Source organism: Bacillus rossius, unplaced genomic scaffold (genome assembly GCF_032445375.1).
Source record: "Bacillus rossius redtenbacheri isolate Brsri unplaced genomic scaffold, Brsri_v3 Brsri_v3_scf50, whole genome shotgun sequence".
In the NCBI taxonomy this organism is placed as follows: Eukaryota; Metazoa; Arthropoda; class Insecta; order Phasmatodea; family Bacillidae; genus Bacillus; species Bacillus rossius.
Window position 1 is genome coordinate 1 of NW_026962700.1, and position 11,873 is coordinate 11,873.

The 11,873-nt window shown below is 54.8% G+C and overlaps 11 non-coding genes across 11 annotated transcripts; 6 read left to right on the plus strand and 5 right to left on the minus strand.

Moving 5' to 3' along the window:
- The first annotated feature begins 230 nt into the window (after positions 1-230).
- On the plus strand, positions 231-393 carry LOC134544778 (U1 spliceosomal RNA). Its single transcript, XR_010078035.1, has one exon. It is a non-coding gene; the product is annotated as a U1 spliceosomal RNA (small nuclear RNA).
- A 299-nt stretch (positions 394-692) lies between these two features.
- On the minus strand, positions 693-812 carry LOC134544819 (U5 spliceosomal RNA). Its single transcript, XR_010078076.1, has one exon. It is a non-coding gene; the product is annotated as a U5 spliceosomal RNA (small nuclear RNA).
- A 543-nt stretch (positions 813-1,355) lies between these two features.
- On the plus strand, positions 1,356-1,518 carry LOC134544794 (U1 spliceosomal RNA). Its single transcript, XR_010078051.1, has one exon. It is a non-coding gene; the product is annotated as a U1 spliceosomal RNA (small nuclear RNA).
- Positions 1,519-1,817: 299 nt separating this feature from the next.
- Positions 1,818-1,937, minus strand: LOC134544821 (U5 spliceosomal RNA). The gene has a single exon (XR_010078077.1). It is a non-coding gene; the product is annotated as a U5 spliceosomal RNA (small nuclear RNA).
- Positions 1,938-2,480: 543 nt separating this feature from the next.
- LOC134544805 (U1 spliceosomal RNA) lies at positions 2,481-2,643 on the plus strand. Its single transcript, XR_010078062.1, has one exon. It is a non-coding gene; the product is annotated as a U1 spliceosomal RNA (small nuclear RNA).
- Positions 2,644-2,942: 299 nt separating this feature from the next.
- Positions 2,943-3,062, minus strand: LOC134544822 (U5 spliceosomal RNA). The gene has a single exon (XR_010078078.1). It is a non-coding gene; the product is annotated as a U5 spliceosomal RNA (small nuclear RNA).
- Positions 3,063-3,605: 543 nt separating this feature from the next.
- LOC134544816 (U1 spliceosomal RNA) lies at positions 3,606-3,768 on the plus strand. Its single transcript, XR_010078073.1, has one exon. It is a non-coding gene; the product is annotated as a U1 spliceosomal RNA (small nuclear RNA).
- A 6,338-nt stretch (positions 3,769-10,106) lies between these two features.
- LOC134544828 (U1 spliceosomal RNA) lies at positions 10,107-10,269 on the plus strand. Its single transcript, XR_010078084.1, has one exon. It is a non-coding gene; the product is annotated as a U1 spliceosomal RNA (small nuclear RNA).
- A 299-nt stretch (positions 10,270-10,568) lies between these two features.
- LOC134544823 (U5 spliceosomal RNA) lies at positions 10,569-10,688 on the minus strand. Its single transcript, XR_010078079.1, has one exon. It is a non-coding gene; the product is annotated as a U5 spliceosomal RNA (small nuclear RNA).
- Positions 10,689-11,231: 543 nt separating this feature from the next.
- On the plus strand, positions 11,232-11,394 carry LOC134544784 (U1 spliceosomal RNA). The gene has a single exon (XR_010078041.1). It is a non-coding gene; the product is annotated as a U1 spliceosomal RNA (small nuclear RNA).
- Positions 11,395-11,693: 299 nt separating this feature from the next.
- Positions 11,694-11,813, minus strand: LOC134544824 (U5 spliceosomal RNA). Its single transcript, XR_010078080.1, has one exon. It is a non-coding gene; the product is annotated as a U5 spliceosomal RNA (small nuclear RNA).
- Between the last annotated feature and the right edge of the window lie 60 nt (positions 11,814-11,873).

The following is an 11,873-nucleotide window of genomic DNA, read 5'->3' on the forward strand; positions in this document are numbered from 1 at the left end:
CGCCGTGGGTACAGAAACAAAGGAAACGAGGTGCGAGTAGAAACGGGCAGTTGTAGGAAGAAATTGTATTTGCATTGTTGGTGTGTACTGTCATGTAGTGTGATGAACTGGCACGGGAGTGTTATGTCTGGGGAAAGAGCTGTTTCGGAGGTAGAAGTACATAACCTCAAAACACGTTGATGAGGTGGTCCGAGCTCCAAGTGAAATAGAAAAGCGAAACACTGCGCAGCATACTTACCTGGCGTAGGGGCTACCCTGATCAAGCAGGGGGTTCCCCCAGGGTGAGGCTCTTCCCTTGCACTTCGGTTGAGCTGACCTCTGCGATTACCCCAAATGTGGGTAACTCGGGCGCGTAATTTTTGGTAGTCGGGACTGCGTTCGCGCTGTCCCGGTGAAAAAATTTCAACTTAGTAGTTGTGAAGTAGTGTTAAGAATTATGTACAGTGAAGTGTAATTTTTTTTTTTTTTTTCATCTGTGTATGGTATGTAATGCATTCGTAGGTCTCAAGTTTACGGTGCCTTGGCGAACAACCCCACCGTCTTGAAAGTGCGGAAGGAAGGTACGTAATTGTGCATGGTAATAGTTGAAAAAAGAAAAAAAAAATTCCCATGAACGATACTTGTCCAATTCGATTTTTCAGATTTCCCCCTCCCCGCCTCACCCCCGGGCCCAGTGGTTTAACGGTAACCGGCCCAGTGTGTAAACACTGGGCACAACAAAAAATTGTTTAAAGACTCATCAAATGTTCCCCTCCACGGAAATCTTTAGTAAAAGGCGAAAGATTTATGCGTTTGAAGGGAAACCAGAGCACGGTTGAAACTTTGAAAATCCGGACTATATAGGAAAAATGTGCGGACCACCACTAATGGTGAAAATAGCGTACGGTCGTGCAGCCTGAAGCCGCGAATCGTCCGAAAATCGCCTCGTGGGACACGGCACTCGATATTTCGTGAAACCCTAGGTATGTTGCTAATGGAAAAAAGTTCCCCTCTCGACTGTGCCGTGGTGCCCGCCTTTTTGCCGAGGCGGACGCGACGACCCGAGTGCCGCCACGCGGCAAACGGTGTAACCAAGTGCCGCCACGCGGCAAACGGGGTAACCAAATGCACGCGGCGGTCGACCGTCGCCGTGGGTACAGAAACAAAGGAAACGAGGTGCGAGTAGAAACGGGCAGTTGTAGGAAGAAATTGTATTTGCATTGTTGGTGTGTACTGTCATGTAGTGTGATGAACTGGCACGGGAGTGTTATGTCTGGGGAAAGAGCTGTTTCGGAGGTAGAAGTACATAACCTCAAAACACGTTGATGAGGTGGTCCGAGCTCCAAGTGAAATAGAAAAGCGAAACACTGCGCAGCATACTTACCTGGCGTAGGGGCTACCCTGATCAAGCAGGGGGTTCCCCCAGGGTGAGGCTCTTCCCTTGCACTTCGGTTGAGCTGACCTCTGCGATTACCCCAAATGTGGGTAACTCGGGCGCGTAATTTTTGGTAGTCGGGACTGCGTTCGCGCTGTCCCGGTGAAAAAATTTCAACTTAGTAGTTGTGAAGTAGTGTTAAGAATTATGTACAGTGAAGTGTAATTTTTTTTTTTTTTTTCATCTGTGTATGGTATGTAATGCATTCGTAGGTCTCAAGTTTACGGTGCCTTGGCGAACAACCCCACCGTCTTGAAAGTGCGGAAGGAAGGTACGTAATTGTGCATGGTAATAGTTGAAAAAAGAAAAAAAAAATTCCCATGAACGATACTTGTCCAATTCGATTTTTCAGATTTCCCCCTCCCCGCCTCACCCCCGGGCCCAGTGGTTTAACGGTAACCGGCCCAGTGTGTAAACACTGGGCACAACAAAAAATTGTTTAAAGACTCATCAAATGTTCCCCTCCACGGAAATCTTTAGTAAAAGGCGAAAGATTTATGCGTTTGAAGGGAAACCAGAGCACGGTTGAAACTTTGAAAATCCGGACTATATAGGAAAAATGTGCGGACCACCACTAATGGTGAAAATAGCGTACGGTCGTGCAGCCTGAAGCCGCGAATCGTCCGAAAATCGCCTCGTGGGACACGGCACTCGATATTTCGTGAAACCCTAGGTATGTTGCTAATGGAAAAAAGTTCCCCTCTCGACTGTGCCGTGGTGCCCGCCTTTTTGCCGAGGCGGACGCGACGACCCGAGTGCCGCCACGCGGCAAACGGTGTAACCAAGTGCCGCCACGCGGCAAACGGGGTAACCAAATGCACGCGGCGGTCGACCGTCGCCGTGGGTACAGAAACAAAGGAAACGAGGTGCGAGTAGAAACGGGCAGTTGTAGGAAGAAATTGTATTTGCATTGTTGGTGTGTACTGTCATGTAGTGTGATGAACTGGCACGGGAGTGTTATGTCTGGGGAAAGAGCTGTTTCGGAGGTAGAAGTACATAACCTCAAAACACGTTGATGAGGTGGTCCGAGCTCCAAGTGAAATAGAAAAGCGAAACACTGCGCAGCATACTTACCTGGCGTAGGGGCTACCCTGATCAAGCAGGGGGTTCCCCCAGGGTGAGGCTCTTCCCTTGCACTTCGGTTGAGCTGACCTCTGCGATTACCCCAAATGTGGGTAACTCGGGCGCGTAATTTTTGGTAGTCGGGACTGCGTTCGCGCTGTCCCGGTGAAAAAATTTCAACTTAGTAGTTGTGAAGTAGTGTTAAGAATTATGTACAGTGAAGTGTAATTTTTTTTTTTTTTTTCATCTGTGTATGGTATGTAATGCATTCGTAGGTCTCAAGTTTACGGTGCCTTGGCGAACAACCCCACCGTCTTGAAAGTGCGGAAGGAAGGTACGTAATTGTGCATGGTAATAGTTGAAAAAAGAAAAAAAAAATTCCCATGAACGATACTTGTCCAATTCGATTTTTCAGATTTCCCCCTCCCCGCCTCACCCCCGGGCCCAGTGGTTTAACGGTAACCGGCCCAGTGTGTAAACACTGGGCACAACAAAAAATTGTTTAAAGACTCATCAAATGTTCCCCTCCACGGAAATCTTTAGTAAAAGGCGAAAGATTTATGCGTTTGAAGGGAAACCAGAGCACGGTTGAAACTTTGAAAATCCGGACTATATAGGAAAAATGTGCGGACCACCACTAATGGTGAAAATAGCGTACGGTCGTGCAGCCTGAAGCCGCGAATCGTCCGAAAATCGCCTCGTGGGACACGGCACTCGATATTTCGTGAAACCCTAGGTATGTTGCTAATGGAAAAAAGTTCCCCTCTCGACTGTGCCGTGGTGCCCGCCTTTTTGCCGAGGCGGACGCGACGACCCGAGTGCCGCCACGCGGCAAACGGTGTAACCAAGTGCCGCCACGCGGCAAACGGGGTAACCAAATGCACGCGGCGGTCGACCGTCGCCGTGGGTACAGAAACAAAGGAAACGAGGTGCGAGTAGAAACGGGCAGTTGTAGGAAGAAATTGTATTTGCATTGTTGGTGTGTACTGTCATGTAGTGTGATGAACTGGCACGGGAGTGTTATGTCTGGGGAAAGAGCTGTTTCGGAGGTAGAAGTACATAACCTCAAAACACGTTGATGAGGTGGTCCGAGCTCCAAGTGAAATAGAAAAGCGAAACACTGCGCAGCATACTTACCTGGCGTAGGGGCTACCCTGATCAAGCAGGGGGTTCCCCCAGGGTGAGGCTCTTCCCTTGCACTTCGGTTGAGCTGACCTCTGCGATTACCCCAAATGTGGGTAACTCGGGCGCGTAATTTTTGGTAGTCGGGACTGCGTTCGCGCTGTCCCGGTGAAAAAATTTCAACTTAGTAGTTGTGAAGTAGTGTTAAGAATTATGTACAGTGAAGTGTAATTTTTTTTTTTTTTTTCATCTGTGTATGGTATGTAATGCATTCGTAGGTCTCAAGTTTACGGTGCCTTGGCGAACAACCCCACCGTCTTGAAAGTGCGGAAGGAAGGTACGTAATTGTGCATGGTAATAGTTGAAAAAAGAAAAAAAAAATTCCCATGAACGATACTTGTCCAATTCGATTTTTCAGATTTCCCCCTCCCCGCCTCACCCCCGGGCCCAGTGGTTTAACGGTAACCGGCCCAGTGTGTAAACACTGGGCACAACAAAAAATTGTTTAAAGACTCATCAAATGTTCCCCTCCACGGAAATCTTTAGTTTTTTTTTTTTTTTTTTTTTTTTTTTTTTTTTTTTTTTTTTTTTTTTTTTTTTTTTTTTTTGTTTTCAAAAGTGGGGCCCCTAGGGGCCCCACACACAAAAACATCATTTAATACATAAAGATACATACAAGGCAGTTGACAAGAACACTGTACAGAACATAAACACAAAGATGAAGAACATGACGATGCTGGACCCCGCCAACACGGAGGTTCTTGAAGGTCCCGGCTACTTGTTGGGTGGAGGGGGGGTGAGGGACTGCTGGGGGTGAAGAGATGCTGATCCAGGAGCCGCGCAGCTGATGGAGGCCGCGCGGAGAAAACGGCGATGCTGATGACGATGGGAAGAAGACGGAGTGGCGATGTAGATGGTGAACTATGGTGGCGGGTCCGCGGAGGCTACCGGTGGACGTGGAGGTCTACGTCGTCATCTACCGGGCCCACCGGCCGCCGGGACGTCGTCAGCGTCGTCGTCGGAGTCGTCGCGTAAGTGGTCAGTCGAAAAGAGCGGTCGTCGTGGGTGGGGTGCAGGAGGCAGCGGCTCCGCAAGTTGAAGGATGAGGGGGTTGTCGCTGCGTCGGCATCGGCGTAGGAAGTAAGTAGTCATGGAGCGAAGGAGAGGGTGAAGGTGGGGCAGGCCGGAGTCTGCCAGGAGAGTCAGCCTGGAGGTGGCGCGGGGGAGTCCGAGAAGGAGACGAATCCCCAGGAAGTAGGTGCGGGTAATGGGGCGAAGGTTGAAACGGGATGAATGAACCCACACGGGGGATGCGTAGGTGAAGCGTGGGATGACGTAGGAATGAAATGCGGTGATGCGAACCGGGAGGGGGGTGCCAGATGAGGGTCGCAGTATCGGTGCCAGCTGCGCCAAGACCGCCCTGGATTGAGTCTTCATGGAAGCAAGGTGCGGGATGAAAGTGAAGGTACTGTCCAGGGTCACCCCCAGATAGCGGACCTCGGGTGACCAGGGGATGGCAGTGCTGGAAACTCGTGGGGGGTGGTCCTGGCGTGGGTGGATGCGTGAGAAGAGAATGGATTGGGTCTTCGAGCAGTTCAGCCCGATGCCGTGCGCGAGGAACTGAGTAGAGAGTGATGTGAGCCCGCGGCTCAGGCGGCCGCCGAGCATCCGCTCGGAGACGGAGGAAGCGAGGAGGCAAGTGTCATCGGCGTACTGAACCAGGTGAGTGCCAGGTGGTGGTTGCAGGTCGGCGATGTGAAGGGTGAAGAGAAGGGGTGAAAGGATGGCGCCCTGGGGGACGCCGGCCATGATGTGACGGGGGTCGGAGAGTTCGCCCTCCACCCGAACCCGGAAGGTACGACCCCCCAGGAACGAGCAGATGAGGCGTATGAGATGAGGTGGAAGGTCGGTGGCGGAGAGACGGTGAATGAGTTGTGAATGGGGCACGGAATCAAATGCCCGGGCAAGGTCCAGAAGCACCATGCCCGTGTGTTGGCGCCGTGCGAAACCTTGGACAGCCAGCACCTCCACACGGGCGATGGCGTGGGAGGTGGAGTGACGTTTGCGGAAACCGAACTGGTGATGGGGGAGAAGATGCAAGAGGTTGACGTGAAGGAGAAGGCGTGTGAGAATGGTCCGCTCTGCGACCTTAGAGATGATGGGTAGAAGAGAAATGGGGCGGTACGATGATGGTAGGGAAGGGGGCTTCCCGGGTTTGGGTATGGGTGAGACAATGGCCACTTTCCAAGGGGTGGGGAAATGACAGAGAAGGAACATCGCGTTGATGATGCGGGTAAGGAAGACCGTCGCCTTCCGAGGAAGAGCACGGAGGACGGGTGCAGGCAGAGAGTCGGAACCGGGGGCAGAAGGGGGCTTGAGACGGAGGAGGAGTGTGCGCACCTCCGATGGCGTGGCGAGAGGGAATGGCAGAGAGTCCGGAAGAACGGGCAGAGTGACGTGATGTGCGAGGGGGGGGGGGTGTGTCCCCGTCGTCCGAAGACTCGGAGGAGAGGGTGGGGGGGTCAGCGGAGGCAAACGTGGTCGCGAGATAGGCAGCGACCGCCTCCGATCGCTCAGGGGCAGTCTCCGCCACCCCGGCCGGGTGGGTGAGTGGGGGAATAGTGGTGGGGACCGATCGGAGGCGCCGGACGTAGGTCCACAGAGAGCCGGATGCAGAGGCGAGGGAGCCGAGACGCCGGGTCTCCAAATGCGCCTTCCACGCCGCGACCATCCGGCGGCACCGGCCCCGCAGCAGGAGGAACACCATCCGTGTCAACGGGGACCGGTAGGCCTGCCACAGGCCGCGGAAGCGGTCGCGCAGGACCACGGCGTCACGCAGGTAAGGCGGGAAGGGGGTGATGCGGGTACTTGGAGTGGCCAGCGGAATGTGAGCGGAGGCGGCCGCAGAGACGGCCCGGGTGAATGACACGACGTTGGCGTCGAGACGGTCGGGGGTGTCGAAGGGGAGGGTGAGGTCGAGTGATGATGAGAGGGTGGTCTGGAACCCATTCCAGTCGGCGTTGCGGAAGTCGAAGCGGGGAAGGTGCGGGTTGGAATGGGGGTAGAAGTGAAGGGAGCCGAGGACGGGCAGGTGATCCGAGGCCCCGGCGGTGAGCGTGGTGAGACCAGAGATGATGGGGAGCGGTGTGGTGAGGGCGAGGTCGATGATACTGGGATGACGGTGGTGCTGAGCGGGGAAGAATGTGGGGGTGGCGGGGGCGCAGATGGAGAGGTTAGTACGCCGGAGGAGCTGACGGAGGGAGCTGCCTCGGCGGTTGGCCGCGACGCAGCCCCAGTAGGGATGGGTGGCGTTGAAGTCCCCGGCCAGCACGACATGGGCATCGAGCCGACCGAGGGCGACAACGGCGGCAGAGGGGAAGGCAAATTGGGGTGGGAGATACACGGAGACTAGAGTCAGGGAGTAGGGCTGTCCGAACAGGCGCACGGCCACAGCCTCAGTCGCGGGTGAAGGTGGAATGTGTCGGCGGTGATGGGTGAAGGTGTCGCGCACCAGGAGTGCCACCCCACCCCCCCGACCATCACGGTCGGAGCGGTGGACGGCATATCCCGGGACGCGGAGGGGTACAGCGGGGGTCAGCCAGGTCTCTGATAGGAACACGACATCGGGTGAGTGCTCGTCGACGAGGTGAAGGAAGTCGAGAAGCTTAGGGAGCAAAGAAAAGGCGTTCCAGACTAGGAGCTTAAGGGGCGGCGGGGGATCCATCGAAGAGACCCAGAAGCGCTTGGAGGAGCACCTCGAATCTCTCCGAAGGGGACTTGGCATGGGACAGGGCGGTCAGGGTGCGGCGAATGAAGGGAAAGTACTGCCGAAACAGCTGGATGAGGTCACGTATGATCGTGGTGAATGAAGTGTCGTCAGCGTCCGGTCGGTGAGATGAGGGGTCCTGAGGTGCAGATGGAGATGGCCCGTCGCGGGAGGGGAACAGGGTGGCGGCGGCGGAACCGCGCCGAGTCCAGGCGTTGGAGGTGACGGCGGGAAAGGCACGAGCGTCGGTCAAGTTTGGCGGTCGCGGTCGCGGTGCCGGGGTGGCCTCAGGCTGTTGTCGGGGGGGGGTGGCGTCTGAGGTAGGCCTGGTTCACCCGGCAGTCCATGGAAGTCGCGAAGTGCGCCTCGCCGCAATTGACGCACTTCGGAGTCGTCGATGTGCACTCGCGGGACCGGTGGGGCCCGGCACACTTGAAACAGGCCACCGGCCTCTCGCAGCGTGTGGATGGGTGGCCGGCCTGCTGGCACCGGTAACACTGCGGGACCCGCCCGCTGCCACGATAGCGTTCGACGGAGACCACCCAGCAGCCCAGGGAGCGTAGAGCCAGGAAGGGAGCTGCCTCCCCCAGGTGGTGAGTATTAACCAGGAACGGACGGGTCGTGGCGGTGTCGGTGACGCGGAGCGGAGTGACGGAAGCAACGGGTAGGTCCAGGTCGAGGAGGGCGGCGTGCACCTCCTCGGGGGTAGTGGTGAGTGGGAGACGCTTCAGGACGAGTCGGTCCCCCTTCTCGTCCTGTCGCAGGTGCGTGAAAGGCTGATGGCCGAGCTGGGTGAGGTGGTCGTATAGGAAGGTGTGATCAGCGGCGTTAGAAGTGTAAAAGGAGGTGCGGCCGTCGACGGAGGTGATGGATAGCTTGCCAGAAAGGAGCGACTGAAACGATTGGGCCAGGGTGAAGGGGCTGGTGGTGATGGGGAGGCGGCAGCCGATGGGCGGCATGCGGGTAGGCTTGACGGTGGCGGCGGCGGAGGCAGATGCGGGGGCGGCAGCAGGTTGGGTGGGAGGCCGGGTGCGGGGTCCAGGTGCAGATGCGGAGGTGGATGGTCGAGGCGACGGCTGACGAGCAGCGGAGGTCGATGGCTGAGTCGCGGCGGTCGTAGTCGGTCGGGGGGTGGTGCGGCGGGTGAGGTGTGAGATGCGGGATGACGTGGATGGTGCAGGTGACGAGTCCCGGGACGAGGTCCCCTCCTCGCCGGCGGAGTCGAGCTCGAGGGCGCCAAACCGGTTGGAGATGGAGGTGCGGTCCTCGGCGCGCCCCATCCTCGGCCGCTTCACCGTCCGGCGGGGGAGGCTGAAGCCGGTGTCCATCGGCACGTCCCGGGGGGCCGCAGGCTCGACAGGGATGAGTGGCAGTGAGGGGGAAGGGGCTGAGAATGGTGAGGAGATGGGGTGAGAAGCAGAGGGGGTGAAAGTGCAAACTGTCGTGGTCGTCATGGTGGTGGTCGTGGTGGTGAGGGTTGCTGCCATGGTGACGTCCGGGGTGAAGGGGGTGTCGGAGCAGAAGCCAGGTGGCACCATCTGGTGATGCTTGGACTCCGACACCTTCGTGCAGCGCTCCTGGGTGCGGATCCCGGTCTGGCTGGGGGTGGGGGGCGGCGAGCATCCCTCTGCTCCAGCATCGCCCGAGGCACCCGTCCGGTCTCGGTGGCCACCAGGAGGCCTGGTGTAGTCCCTCAATGGCGGTTGGAGTCGGCCCTCAAAGTCGGAGTCCCCCAGGGGCGGGTCCTCCCCGGACCCCCCCTCGGCCATGCCGACGAGAAACAATCAAGTCGGCAGGCCAAGAGCCACACCTGGGAGGAACTACTCTTCTCGGCCACCTGGTGACAGCCCCAGGAAGCAGCAGCAGCAGTCAGCAGTCAGTTAAAGGTGGAAGAAGATGGAGTGAATATAATAGGAGTGATGCTGAGTAGAACTTGTAAATAAAAATAAAATAATAATTAGTGGAACCCGAGGGTTGAATTTATTTCTGCAGAGTCCCCCCAGCAATGCCCAGGGGGGGACCCAGTTGCTTGCTGCTGAGAGTTACCAGATCCGGATATGCACCCAGCAGCAAGTCTTCGCACCAGAAACGACTGGTCGGATTATAAAAGCACGCGAGGAAAACTCGAATTAACTAAGGAAATCCCTGCAAACCACTCAGAGTAGCACCTAAGAGCAGTTTGAAGGGAAACCAGAGCACGGTTGAAACTTTGAAAATCCGGACTATATAGGAAAAATGTGCGGACCACCACTAATGGTGAAAATAGCGTACGGTCGTGCAGCCTGAAGCCGCGAATCGTCCGAAAATCGCCTCGTGGGACACGGCACTCGATATTTCGTGAAACCCTAGGTATGTTGCTAATGGAAAAAAGTTCCCCTCTCGACTGTGCCGTGGTGCCCGCCTTTTTGCCGAGGCGGACGCGACGACCCGAGTGCCGCCACGCGGCAAACGGTGTAACCAAGTGCCGCCACGCGGCAAACGGGGTAACCAAATGCACGCGGCGGTCGACCGTCGCCGTGGGTACAGAAACAAAGGAAACGAGGTGCGAGTAGAAACGGGCAGTTGTAGGAAGAAATTGTATTTGCATTGTTGGTGTGTACTGTCATGTAGTGTGATGAACTGGCACGGGAGTGTTATGTCTGGGGAAAGAGCTGTTTCGGAGGTAGAAGTACATAACCTCAAAACACGTTGATGAGGTGGTCCGAGCTCCAAGTGAAATAGAAAAGCGAAACACTGCGCAGCATACTTACCTGGCGTAGGGGCTACCCTGATCAAGCAGGGGGTTCCCCCAGGGTGAGGCTCTTCCCTTGCACTTCGGTTGAGCTGACCTCTGCGATTACCCCAAATGTGGGTAACTCGGGCGCGTAATTTTTGGTAGTCGGGACTGCGTTCGCGCTGTCCCGGTGAAAAAATTTCAACTTAGTAGTTGTGAAGTAGTGTTAAGAATTATGTACAGTGAAGTGTAATTTTTTTTTTTTTTTTCATCTGTGTATGGTATGTAATGCATTCGTAGGTCTCAAGTTTACGGTGCCTTGGCGAACAACCCCACCGTCTTGAAAGTGCGGAAGGAAGGTACGTAATTGTGCATGGTAATAGTTGAAAAAAGAAAAAAAAAATTCCCATGAACGATACTTGTCCAATTCGATTTTTCAGATTTCCCCCTCCCCGCCTCACCCCCGGGCCCAGTGGTTTAACGGTAACCGGCCCAGTGTGTAAACACTGGGCACAACAAAAAATTGTTTAAAGACTCATCAAATGTTCCCCTCCACGGAAATCTTTAGTAAAAGGCGAAAGATTTATGCGTTTGAAGGGAAACCAGAGCACGGTTGAAACTTTGAAAATCCGGACTATATAGGAAAAATGTGCGGACCACCACTAATGGTGAAAATAGCGTACGGTCGTGCAGCCTGAAGCCGCGAATCGTCCGAAAATCGCCTCGTGGGACACGGCACTCGATATTTCGTGAAACCCTAGGTATGTTGCTAATGGAAAAAAGTTCCCCTCTCGACTGTGCCGTGGTGCCCGCCTTTTTGCCGAGGCGGACGCGACGACCCGAGTGCCGCCACGCGGCAAACGGTGTAACCAAGTGCCGCCACGCGGCAAACGGGGTAACCAAATGCACGCGGCGGTCGACCGTCGCCGTGGGTACAGAAACAAAGGAAACGAGGTGCGAGTAGAAACGGGCAGTTGTAGGAAGAAATTGTATTTGCATTGTTGGTGTGTACTGTCATGTAGTGTGATGAACTGGCACGGGAGTGTTATGTCTGGGGAAAGAGCTGTTTCGGAGGTAGAAGTACATAACCTCAAAACACGTTGATGAGGTGGTCCGAGCTCCAAGTGAAATAGAAAAGCGAAACACTGCGCAGCATACTTACCTGGCGTAGGGGCTACCCTGATCAAGCAGGGGGTTCCCCCAGGGTGAGGCTCTTCCCTTGCACTTCGGTTGAGCTGACCTCTGCGATTACCCCAAATGTGGGTAACTCGGGCGCGTAATTTTTGGTAGTCGGGACTGCGTTCGCGCTGTCCCGGTGAAAAAATTTCAACTTAGTAGTTGTGAAGTAGTGTTAAGAATTATGTACAGTGAAGTGTAATTTTTTTTTTTTTTTTCATCTGTGTATGGTATGTAATGCATTCGTAGGTCTCAAGTTTACGGTGCCTTGGCGAACAACCCCACCGTCTTGAAAGTGCGGAAGGAAGGTACGTAATTGTGCATGGTAATAGTTGAAAAAAGAAAAAAAAAATTCCCATGAACGATACTTGTCCAATTCGATTTTTCAGATTTCCCCCTCCCCGCCTCACCCCCGGGCCCAGTGGTTTAACGGTAACCGGCCCAGTGTGTAAACACTGGGCACAACAAAAAATTGTTTAAAGACTCATCAAATGTTCCCCTCCACGGAAATCTTTAGTAAAAGGCGAAAGATTTATGCGTTTGAAGGGAAACCAGAGCACGGTTGAAACTTTGAAAATCCGGACTATATAGGAAAAATGTGCGGACCACCACTAATGGTG